The sequence below is a fragment of the Myzus persicae genome, unplaced genomic scaffold (genome assembly GCF_001856785.1).
Source record: "Myzus persicae strain clone G006 unplaced genomic scaffold, MPER_G0061.0, whole genome shotgun sequence".
NCBI classification, from domain to species: Eukaryota; Metazoa; Arthropoda; class Insecta; order Hemiptera; family Aphididae; genus Myzus; species Myzus persicae.
Window position 1 is genome coordinate 146882 of NW_019103952.1, and position 12956 is coordinate 159837.

The 12956-nt window shown below is 28.8% G+C and overlaps 1 protein-coding gene across 2 annotated transcripts in view; it reads left to right on the forward strand.

The window, feature by feature from the left end:
* The first annotated feature begins 1707 nt into the window (after positions 1-1707).
* The window catches only part of LOC111036799, a 29155-nt gene continuing 17906 nt past the window's right edge, over positions 1708-12956 (forward strand). The window contains exon 1 of one of the 2 annotated variants that reach the window (XM_022318993.1): positions 1708-2217. The gene's annotated coding sequence lies outside the window, so the exon portion shown is untranslated. The remainder of the gene's footprint in view (positions 2218-12956) is intronic. The other variant, XM_022318992.1, reaches the window with a different exon arrangement.

The following is a 12956-nucleotide window of genomic DNA, read 5'->3' on the forward strand; positions in this document are numbered from 1 at the left end:
CTATAACCACCTCAGCGGTTACAATACAATTATTATTGCAAATTGTACATTATGATATTATATTATGTATCATGTATATATACATAAGTAGTAGGGGTAGAAGTAGTAGTAGCGAGTCACGATGGGAATCACGTGGATATGTGTGTGCATATATTATTATGTTATGCAGACGCGTAAATGTTATTTTAACTCGCGCTTTCGTGGAGTGCACCCACCCTCCGGCACACACTCGCCGACAGACGCCGGCGTAAATGGCTCTAGAGTTCGCGTAAACCACCCCCGCAGCTACACCACCCACACACAACCCTTGTACATATATCTCTGAGACACGGCGCATGTCCGTTAGTCGCGCTCGGTGCGCTGCCATCGATACGGTCCCAGGCGCGCGCATACACACGGTTCGCGACACAGCGACCGCTACCTACATACGGCTACTATATTATAATAATACGGTAGCTCTGTTAGTCGATCCTTTCCGCTACACAGTAGTAGCGATATAATAAAGATGTTACATTTTGTGCTTTTAAGTATACCATCGTTGATTATTAATAAGGGGAAAAAAAATATTGCAAAATTGTTATATCGGTGTCTTATATCAGACAGTCGATGGCGCTGAAGTCGATATTCAGGTGTCGTTGCAGCTATAATAGTCCATGGACTCAATAGTCTATAAAATATATTAAGGGTGCTTAACTGTTTAAGCACCGAGACGAATTTTAAGGGCACAGACTCGTTTTAACTTTAAAAGCTTGTTGATGAAAAACTATTTAGTATAATATTACCGTTACGTCTGAACATTAAAAAAACTCAGAACAGTTTATTAAGTTTAAGATAAATATACGAATCAAAATGTATAATACGATTTTATAAGTTGGTTTAATCGAAAAAAAAATTGAGCTGTATAACATTTAGACCAGCATAATGAGGGTTACATTTTTGGAAAAGAGAATTTTCAAAAAAGTAAATATTTTACTGATAAGCTATAGTAGATATGATAGTATAAATATTATTGTATATTTTATACAAAATTAATGACGTAAACTCAAACTGTATTAAAACAAATTTTTCAAAATACGAATAGGATGGATTTAAACTAGATATTATTGTGGTATTTTCATTGGTAGCTTTAGAGTAGATGCGGATGTTGAGCATTCTTTGGACTCCAAAGATACCAGGACAATAACAAGGAGCATTTTGAGTGGGTTGGTGGATTGTTTAGTAGTAATTTTACACATTTGATTTGTACACGTTTTAATTTCGGTTCATACTTGAGATTTCAACATATTTTGTAATTTAGCTACCCCCACATATTAATAATACTATCAAATAATAATAATGTTTATCTTATTATAATATTCACGCAATGCACATAATTTATTGTGAAACAGACCCTTCCGACACGACCTGTTTGGGGTGAGTACCTCGTGTTTACCACCCCGGTAAGTAGGATATTCTTCAAGACCAGTTGTTGTTTTAATTCCCACTACGGCGGGTAGTAATGGTTATTATTATATATTTTTATTTCGTGGAATTATATAACAATAATAATAATATATTATGTATATTATGTGTATGGCACGGCGGCGACACGCACGCCGTATATTTGACGTCGTGTGTGCGCGGAGGTGCGCGCGCTACGGCCGTGACCAATAACGCTTGAACACACGCGAGCGCGCGCGCGTCGTACGAGCGTACACACAAGGCATTAATACGTACGCGCGCGCTCGAGAGTACGTACAACTCAGCTGCTGCCGCTGTACCGGCGTTAACTCGGTATATTGCGTAGCGCCGATTGTCGCGCGCGCACACACCGCCCGCAACGGTCGTCCGACTTACACGCAACCGCCGCGCCGTCAGCTCGATATAGTGCTCAAGCAGTGCGCGCGCGTACCTACTACTGTGCACGTTCGTCGCACCACGGCGGTCGTTTCTCGCGCTGTCACTGCCGCGGCGCAAATACCGACGGCCTGCACCGTTCCCGGGCAGCTCGACGACAGCCGACTACCAACCCGCCGTCCACGGCTCGACGCTATCGCGGATCTCTGTCCGCGGCCGCCGATTGATATCGCCGAGTTTATCCCGCGCCCCCGTCCCCCGCCCGCACACCCGCCCGAACGAGAGATCACGACACGGTATAGTCGACCCGTACATGACCGATGAGATCGCGGACGACGAAGACGACGACGACAGGTCCGGTGCGCAACAGATCGAGAAAAGGTCAATAATATATTATTATTATATGGTACAACGTATATATATAGTACAATATTATTTCGAATAAAGTCTACGACCGTTTAATTATTTTATCGTTATAATAATAATATACCTGTGTCATCACACTAATTATGCACAATAATTAGTAGCGCCGATTAAGTCTCTTTACTGTGCCCTGTACGCTCTGTTTAGGAATATGTTTAGAAAATAATCAGCTGTGTTATACACATTCCACCAACTATACATGTGCAGCAGTTATCATTTAAAGCTCGTACAGCGTAAATTCTTGTCTTTTTCTGCGCTGGTATGTACCTATAGTAATCATTAAATACCTATAAATGACAACTTGTCACGTGATTGAACTCCATCACTGTTCTTATTGTTTCTCTGACATAGTCCCTCTCGGTAGCCGATATAAAAAATTTAAAGTTTTTTACAAATATGACTAATTTTTAAGTAAAATATGGACTCTTTAATAATCGTTCTTAGTTGCATTTATTTTAAACTTCCTTATTTTTCTTTACTACTTCACGCAACAACGTTTCATTTTTCGTTCCAATATACATCGCACAAAGCACAAACTATAATATAATAATAATTCGTTTTATTTGATAGTGAGTGTAGAAATGTACATCAAAAAGAATAGATACGTACAAGCAATTAATGGCTTTACTTTACACTGAGGTACCTAATACCTCTTATCGTAGAGCTTATCTATATGAAATATGAAATATTGATACTTATCAAGATGAAATTTAAAATAAGAAGGAAAAAATTAATTAAAGAATATAATAAAAATAACAAATAAATACTGATCTGCTGATTTGAAGTATAGAAAGAATACAATAAGAAATTATAAGATTATAGCATCAATCATTATAATAAACTATTAATAATAACAATTTAGTCATTTATTTTTTAGAATAGAGGATACAGTAAGCAATATGCTTCTACCCACTTGCAAGGATGATGTGGATTGCAGAAATTTAAAGCCATATTTCTCTTATTCTCTATATAATATACCTACCTAACAAATATGTTTAGAATTTTTCCATCATTATTTTTATTCATATTTTAGCTTGAGTTTATTTGTAATTAATGTAATGATTATTCGGCTACCAGCCTGAAAACTTGATACCTGCGCTACAGTTATTACTGCACGTGCAGTATTTCAATGTAAGTATAGTTGTCTTGCAATTCGTATGTGCTTCGATACAGGTCTGGCCTATGTTGCTACGTCTGACTGCACTTACTATTTTAATTATTACTTATTGAACCTAATGAGCGAGTTTTATATTTACGTTCAAATTAGACGCTCGATTAGTCTTTATATATAATAATAACAACAACAATAAAATTGATAACAAAAACAATGTTCTTAAAAAATAATTAATTTTAACAAATAGGTGGAAGACAATTACTATTGAAAACTGACTGTCTGATTCAAGTCCTTTAGATGTCGTTATACTTAATAAACATCATATGAATAGCATTTTTGACGATGCGTTACAAACCTATTTTACTTGCACAGTTCTTTCGCGTTAGACATCAAACCGTATAAAAACTACAAATTTAAATCATATTTTGTGTTACTGCGGACATTGTTGTGTTCGTACCAGTCACCCACGGGGTCATAACCATGATAACTGTTTAGAATATACGTTGAAATGTTGAAGTAAATACCTATCAAATCATAATAACTTATGTTTAAAATTTATTTCAAAATACGTAACCCACTATACTTATAAAAATAGAATTGCTGACCTCCCAGTCACTGTGAACAGTTTTTGATTTTTATAATATCCATGTATTCTATGTTTTAGTAAGTAGTTTTAGATATTTATATAGATTAAATAGAATAAATTATGAATTTATGGGTGTAGTGCCCCTACGTGATCTTAAAATGCATATAAAGAGAGCCTAGATTTATATGTACTAAACAATTTGTTTAAAGTTTAAACCAAAATATACATTCAATTGTTTCATTAGCATTACCCTACCTATCGATAAATGTAGACTAAACATGCATTGTTTAGATCATCAATGTTCACATCCATAATAGAATCAATTTTGGGTACTCGACTAAAATGTAACAGTAAATAATCTAAGCACAATAAGTGCACTTTGTCGCCGGTTTATTTCGTAAACTACAAATTTAAAAAAATATAATCCAAATTATAAATAAAAACATTTTTTTTTTCATATATTATATCACAAAATTGACTAATAATATTAGTAATTGTAGTAAAAATAATCACTCTATACATCATGTAGAAGACAGTATAATATATTTTTCGATAATAATGCATACCTAACCGCTTAAAAGTTATATTTTAATAGGTGTGTTTAAATTTAATCTGTTAACAATTAAAGAAATTAATTTTTAATTTTCTAGACAATTATTGTGTGTTTGTGTGTGTGTATGTAAGAGCAGTTCTTACCCTCTCAGCTAACCTTGCTCTGTACAGACAATTGCTCAAAATTTAAATACCCTATATTTTTTAATATAGGTACCAACATGTATAATATAACCTATTGTATAAATTAACTTATTATGCTATACTCCTACTGAGTATAGTATATTATGCATAGTATGTACAAATTATTTTTAAACATCTAAGCAATGTGATAAATTGCACCTATTCAATAAATTATAACAGTGTTACATACTTACATACATAATATACGAAGAATTATCTATCAATAGCAATGTAGAAATGCATATATTATTACTATCTTGGCTATAATAAAAATAATCACTTATTATTTTTTAATATTATAAATTATAACGTGTAATAAAATTTAGGTGGACAGGTAGACAGGTAGTTATTTAATAATAAAGTTTATTATAAAATATATATAGGTACTTTGTAAGTACAATACTCAATAGGTAATTGGTGATTAGAGGTATCAATTAAAAAAGTTGTAAAAAATCGCACAAATAACTTGACATGTGGGTGGAGCTTAAAATCATTTAACCAAAAATCCTAAATAACGATAATTTATAATAGTACAAAATATCAATTGTATAATAAATGAAAATCAATTAAGTGTTATATGCATGTAAATAATTTCTAATACACTAGAATTATTTACATTTTTCATTTTGCATACAAAATATATTTTAAGTAATAAACTAATAACTAATAACTATCCCATGTTAACTGGAAGTATATATAAATCAAAATGTATTAAGTATAAAATATTAAATGAGAGGTACCTGTTTATATTTTTTTGAAATAGTTATATAGGTAGGTACTTTACAATCAATTATTAACATAAACAATATTATTATAATTACAAATTACATGTAAGAAAATCTATGTACCTACGTATTTTATAATAATGATTACTTTTAATGTGGAAAGAATATAATCAAATACGTTTATTTTGTCACATTTTCATGTTATAATAATTATCAATCTATTGAACTCTTATAAATACATCGATACAACATTATGCAATAAATACAAAAGTCAAATGTATTCCACTGCGGCTCATTAATGTAAATACAATTTAATTTTGATCGCAACATTATATAATCACAATTAGTAAAATCAGTTTTGCATATTGCATAAGTATGCCCTATATGTAGGTACTCCCAGAAATGTCCTGGAATTTCTAGTGTGAACGGAATCATTCTTGGGAATAAAAAGAATTAACGTATATTTTTGTAAATAATTTTTTACTTTATAATTTTAAGTTCAATTATATTTTATAACACAAGTAACCATGTCGAAATAATTATTGATCAGTAAATGAAGTTAATGTGAATCGTTCCAATGTTTTATAATTTAACTATTAATGGTGAACGGAGTTAGTCTCTTATACAAGTTATACATAGATATTTAGTATTTAATTGTTATGATGTGTCAGTGTACAGATGTCAGTGTATAACCACGGAATAACTGATTTTCTATGGAAAACCGCTGAGATCAGCACCACGTAGATGTTATGATTTAGTGATTTACCACTTACCAATAATAATTATTATTAACTAAAGTTAATTATTAACTACGAGTTTTTGTAACGTCAATCGTTTTAATTGAATATTCAATATTAACAGTTAACATCTTGAGATTACTAGTTTACAAAGGTATGATGATGCATCTTTCATATTTTGTTTCCACAATGTAATTTATTTACTCACCATTTTGATTATTATAATGCATTTTTAAAAATTAAACTATATTAAAATTTAAAATAACATTTAACAACTTATACCCTTTAATTTTCAGTTTTTATATTTTAGTCAAAAATTTGAATATCTTATTCAATTACACCATTCGATATCATAAAATGATAAATAGTAATTTGTTACCCTTCCTTTTTCAATGATTCCAAGTCCCAGTCGTTCCCAAGCATTCTCAAAAATTCCCTTCGAATTTTATCCACTGGTATTTAGTTATAAGTATAACGAGCTTAAAGAGTGTATATTGATTTTGAACTGCGCAATCCGCAATCCGCATTACATAGGTATTCAATTGTCTCAGTAGAATATATTGAATAGATGCTGAATGCTGATAAAGTTTTAGACTTATGATTCTTCCGCGTGCCGGTCACAATTTGGCTCATAATATTATATCAAATATTCAAATAACTTCCCTATTGATTCAAATTAAATAAGACTTTGTTACAGTATGTATGCTGCTTATTCGAACGCCTTTCAAATATATATTTAAAAAATACTAGTATTGCCTGCACAATAATAATAAGTAAATAATTATTGGATTTTAAATCAGTAAAAGAAACCTAATATTTATACATCTGAAAGTTTATCTTTAAAAGTTAAAAAGCTTTTATTATATTTTTATTATTTATTAATTTATTATGCTCAGGTGTCAGGTATAGCATATTGTTTTACGTTAATATTACCTATTAGTTATTAGTATTTAAATTAATCGGTAGGTACATAAGCATCTTAATGAGTATATTAAAATACATAAGTAAAAAAAAAATTTAATGAGGTATCTGCGTATCGATAAAACTAAATTTTTATGATATAGCATTGTAGCAACAATATAAGTATCAATCGAGCCGCCCACTAGTTCCACGTTTTGTGCCCACAACTCACAAGGTATAGGTTGGTACCTACTATACATATTTAAGTAATTAATTAGAAATAATAATCAATAATGTGACACGTTTATAGGTATTAGGCGTGAGCATTGGTATATTACCAAAGACCAAACAGACATAAGTACCAATGTCACGTGTAGAATATAAAATAATATTGAACCTTATTATTACGAATTGGGGGCGTTCCCGTGGGAGTGGGGTATGTCAAGCTTTTCGTCTTGTGCTAGTGTTAAATAATTTAAATACATTAAATTACAAATTGTCAAATTATAGATCGAGGTCAATATAAAAATATATAAATCCACCTTCTCAAAAAAAAATCATAAACAGCCCATCATGATTCTGAATGAAATTAAAACCCAATCACCAAAATCCATCATAATTTATTATAAGGGCCGAGTGGTGACCACCATTCAGCCAAAATATTATCAATAATTATAATATAGGTATAACATCTTGAGTAAATATTTTAGGGGGAAAAAATACACACTTTTTACTTATTGTGTCTAAAAATATACCGGGGAGGTGGAGACGGCCCTTCTACTACTTAAATAATTTATCAGTATTGAATTTATACATGAAACATTGTAAACACTATTCAGCAGTCCTTGAAGTTTTGTAAAATACTAAAATTAGTGAAAATATATCAAGTCAATGCTATCCATATTATAATGTGTACCTACAACTGCTTTAAGTGCACCTATACATTATAAATATACTTCAATTACTAATTATTAGGTAGGTAATTATATTAAACATACACAGAACAATAATAATATTCAAGTTTAATCATAATGCTTTCTAAAACAAAACAAAAAGTGTTTAGTATACAATTAATTACAATTTAGAGGTTAAAACAATAGGGGACACTAAACGATATCTTGTCCCCGCTATAAACTGTCAGAATGGCAACTGCCCCTCTTCTCTATCCACATTATACCTATGATGTAAATAATATTAATTTAGGAACATCAACATGTATTTTAACTAAGTACAATTTGATTAAAATTATGTATTTATTGACTTATTGTATTAATTACTAAAAGTAGTGTTTTAAAAATTGAATTCTTCTATCTGTCATACATAATAATACTATATAATAGGTATAAACATAACAGATATTGGAAATCAAATTATTAGTATCCTCGAAAGATTTTTATTGGAAACTCCAGGATTTTTCACAGAATAACAAAAAAATACAGTAACATTTTTGACACCCCAGTTATAAAAAAATCAATACTTTTTATTATTATACTATAAAAATATCAATCTTATATAGGTACTTAATTATCGAAGTTTATTTTAGTATTATTTGAAAATGTTAAGATATTGTTCTAAACACAATATTATGTTGAATTAAAATTTAAAACATTACAATTTAGAAATAGAACAGTTAAATTCAAGTTTAATGATAAATTATATGGAATGATTACTATATTTACTACAATTGTTCTTAGGTATATGGGACGTTTATAATATTTTAATAATATAATTTTATTTCAAAATGTATTTTACTATGCCATAGCTTTTACTATTATTATACTTGATAGGCAAGTTGCTGATAAATTTATGAGAGCAGTTAGGTTCAAATGATTGAATAAATTACATCGGACCTGTTCATTATAGTTATTACTATACAAATAATATATATAGGTGCTATATAAGTAGAAAAAAGTAAGTATTGAAAATGTAATGTAGATTCTTTTTACTCTTGTTTAAAACAAAGATGTCAAATATTTTTTTTTTGGAGTACAAACCTAATTAAAATTTAAAAAAGCTATTTATAAAGTTTAACAATTATTTGTATTTGTAAATAGCATGATTAAAATAAATGTAAGGGTTACAGCCTTGAGTATTATTGTATAAAGATAAAAATGGTAGGTAACTACCAGTTTCGGACGTTGTCCATGGTCCATCATCTGGTTATTTCTAAGATGTATAATTAATCATAAAATAAAATATAAATATAGGTTACAATAAACTATTCAAATTAAGACACTTGAAAAAATTGAATGTGTTTTTTTAAATTTAAGCGAATAATTCTTTACTTTTCACCTTTATAAATTATTAAATCTAACAATAATTATTATATGAACCTAGCTTTATTCGAGATCATTTTTGGATAAAATCTTCATTGCTTTTAAATTTTAGACACAACTTTAAAATCTAGCATATATATTTGATTTATTGCTATTTGTTCCAATTCTCAAATACTCAAACTCTGCATTTTTTTTTAAATTATTAAAACATAACTATGATAGGTACTGAAAAATCCAAAATAGTAATGACAAATTTATTTATATTCTCATTTACAGTAACCAATAGCCATAAGTCATCAGTCATCATTCTATTTGTATACATTGAGTGAATACATATACATGTATAATATTATACGAGTAGACTAATAGTCTATAAAGTAGGTATAAATCGTACAATTCACAATCTATGACGCCCTATAGAATGAGTGTCAAACATAATAAATAATAATAAATAAACATACAATAGCAATAAAGTTTCCTTGTTTAGAGTGTTTAGACATAGTAAACTGGCCGATTTGGGTGTTTGATAGTATACAAAATAATGGATAATCAAAAACAATGAAAAGCCTAGCTATTTAAACGTTTAATGTTTAATTTTTTAACACAATGATTATTTATACCAATAAACCACAGTCCATAATAATAAATTAAAATATATTCCTTTACGAAACCCGATAACCTGCATACTTTTGATATACGCCAATATATATTTTTTCCATTATTGTTAGTAGAGTAGGTAAGTGAACACTGGACATGGTATATTATACATACGTAAAATAAATACTAAAAGTTTATGTTTGACGTATGCAGTATCCACAATAACTCGTACATAGTATTGAATTACGTAGAAGGACAAATTTCGTACATGTAAAATTAACATATGCCTTACCAATTGTTTTTGTTATATATAAAGTGTCCATTCGTAACGCACGAATTGTCCAAAAAGAATATATTGAAATTAACAAAACGAAGTGTTATAATTTATACATCTTCACGTCCGAAGTATCGTACACAAAGAAACAATATAAAAGTGCAACGTGCTTAGAACTGATATAATATGTTAAATGATCAAACAATACATAATTTTTTATATGCCATCAGTCATCACTATGTTCGCAATTGATAATATTGTCACATGTTCACAAATCTACGAATTTCATAACATTTTACTACAGAACTCTGACTTATACACATGTTATGCTTTTTCTATATTTTTCATAATATATAAAATATAAATACATAGGTAGTGACTATAATATAATTTATAGTAGATAAACGTGTACACATTACATTAAAGAAGCAAAAGTATAAAAAAAAATATGTGGGTGGTAGAAATAAATTAAACCTCAACAAAACAACAGGTTTTTTTCTGCCTTAAATTACAATAATTATTACAAATTGCCAGCTATAACTTGTAAATAATGACATCATAATATTTTTAAGTCTTTTTTACCTTGTCTTTGAATTACATAATCGTTTTTAATTGCATTGTCTATGCTTAAGTAATTAACTCAATACTTACAAGAATTCAAAAAGTATAAATCATTATTTTACTGTTACCAATATATTTTATAATACGTATATTACACGATGTATAAATAATTATTTTATAATTTAAAATCTAGAATATATTTTTAGAATAAAACGCTCTACAAAAATATGTCGCTTGTTTCGATAAGATAACTGCAAATTATTGAAATACATTACTTCTAAACTCTAGTTATTCCATTAGTAATCATTTTCTCTAAAAAAGTTGAATTTGTGGTTGTGGTTCTGTTTTTTAAAGATCGAAATAGACCAATAAATATGTATAGGAAAAAAATTATAGAAACAATTATTACTCAAATTACTTATAATATTTATATAAACACTGAAACTGAAAATAAATATCAACTGTTCTTAAAAAATCAATCAGGTTTAGACCAAGTCTGTGTTTGGAAAACTTACCTGCTTTTTAACCTTTTAACTAGGTTTATACATTAAATGTAATTAGTCAATAAAAATAACTTAAGATTTGAGTATTTGACAATGCAGATAGGGCAATTTTTCAGTATGATTTTAGGTTTTGGTCGGGATTAAGTATCATTGACAGTTTTATTATAAACCAATACAACAAATAAAATGATTAAAGTGTGTCTAGTACACATAGTAGTTTAGTAGGATCAACATTACAAAATTAAATAGAGTTCAAAGTATTAAAAACAGTTATTCCAAAAATTAGTTGTATGGGTTGTTAAAAATGTAAATAATTACATTAATGTTACTCATCTTAAGATGTAAGATAGTACAGGATATATATAATTCTACATTATGTTATAAAAATATGTTAAAAACAGTAACATATTTTTTCACGGACTATTAAACTACCTTGGTCATATCTGTCTTAAATCCTGCATGGTTATGAAATAAATATAATAAATAACTAAATGGTATTTTGTCTTGTCAATATTTATTAATTTTAATTTGTATTTCCTCTTTGATATTATATACATATTTCAAGTATAATAAGCGTTTAAATTTAATTTAAATTTATGCTTCGTTTGTTAGTAATTTATTGTATAATTAAATTGGACCGGTTAACTTACTGTTAGCTGTTAGTGAAATTTATAACCATCTTGATTTCACAATGCAACCGAAAGTTTATTATTTTTCAAATACGAGTAGTATGTAAAAATTCTAAATATCATTTAGGGTAACTGTACAAATTGTTTGAAAACTATTTTTACCTCTCAGAATACATACGTCATACATTTAATATTTATGATCATATTCATAAATTATGTTAATTAATGGTTGGTTCAAAAAAAAATCAATTCAATTCAAGTATTTTTGCATAATAAATTGCATTTATATATTCTTCTGTACACTAAACTGGATGATTGTTCATTGGTTTATTAATTTACAATAATACTATTATGTAGGTTCCTTTTCAGAACTCAAACATTTTAAATCGACAAGTCTTTGTAAGTCACTTTGTAAATTACTTGCTATATCGCAATGTAGGTACATGTTCTTAATTTAATTGTTTGATTTGATTGCACGACGATAAATATAGTAAGTTTTCCAAGAAAGCACATTTTTGTGTGTAGTATTAGTCATTCGCATGTCAGAAATTCAGTTAAACACAGAATGATAAATGAGATCAGAGTACAAGCAGGTCATTTATTGATATATATTTCTAATTATAATACTGATCCTACCTACTCAATGTTCCAATATGCTTCATAGTTTATATATAATGCAATATGCTAAACTTTTAGATTAGAATCATTCAGTATGTTTATTATTTATTAAACATAGGCACTTGAAATGCATTCTGTTCAGTGTTATTTATTTTTGATGATATTTTCTTGATGTTTATCGACCTTGTAAGAATAAAACCAAAAAAATAACAGTGGAAGTCTCTCGCTGCTGTATAGTAGGGATTCAGGTGTACCTCTTTGTCATTGAGTAGGTCACTGTTATTGATGTGTTAAAATTGAATTCAATGATAAATCACTGAATACGAAAAATGATTCCGAGTGGGACTCTAGTACTCTACTTTTAAGGATATTTTATAATTTATTTATAATATTTTTAGTAATGCCTACGGTTCATACAATAGACTAATTATTGCCAAATGGA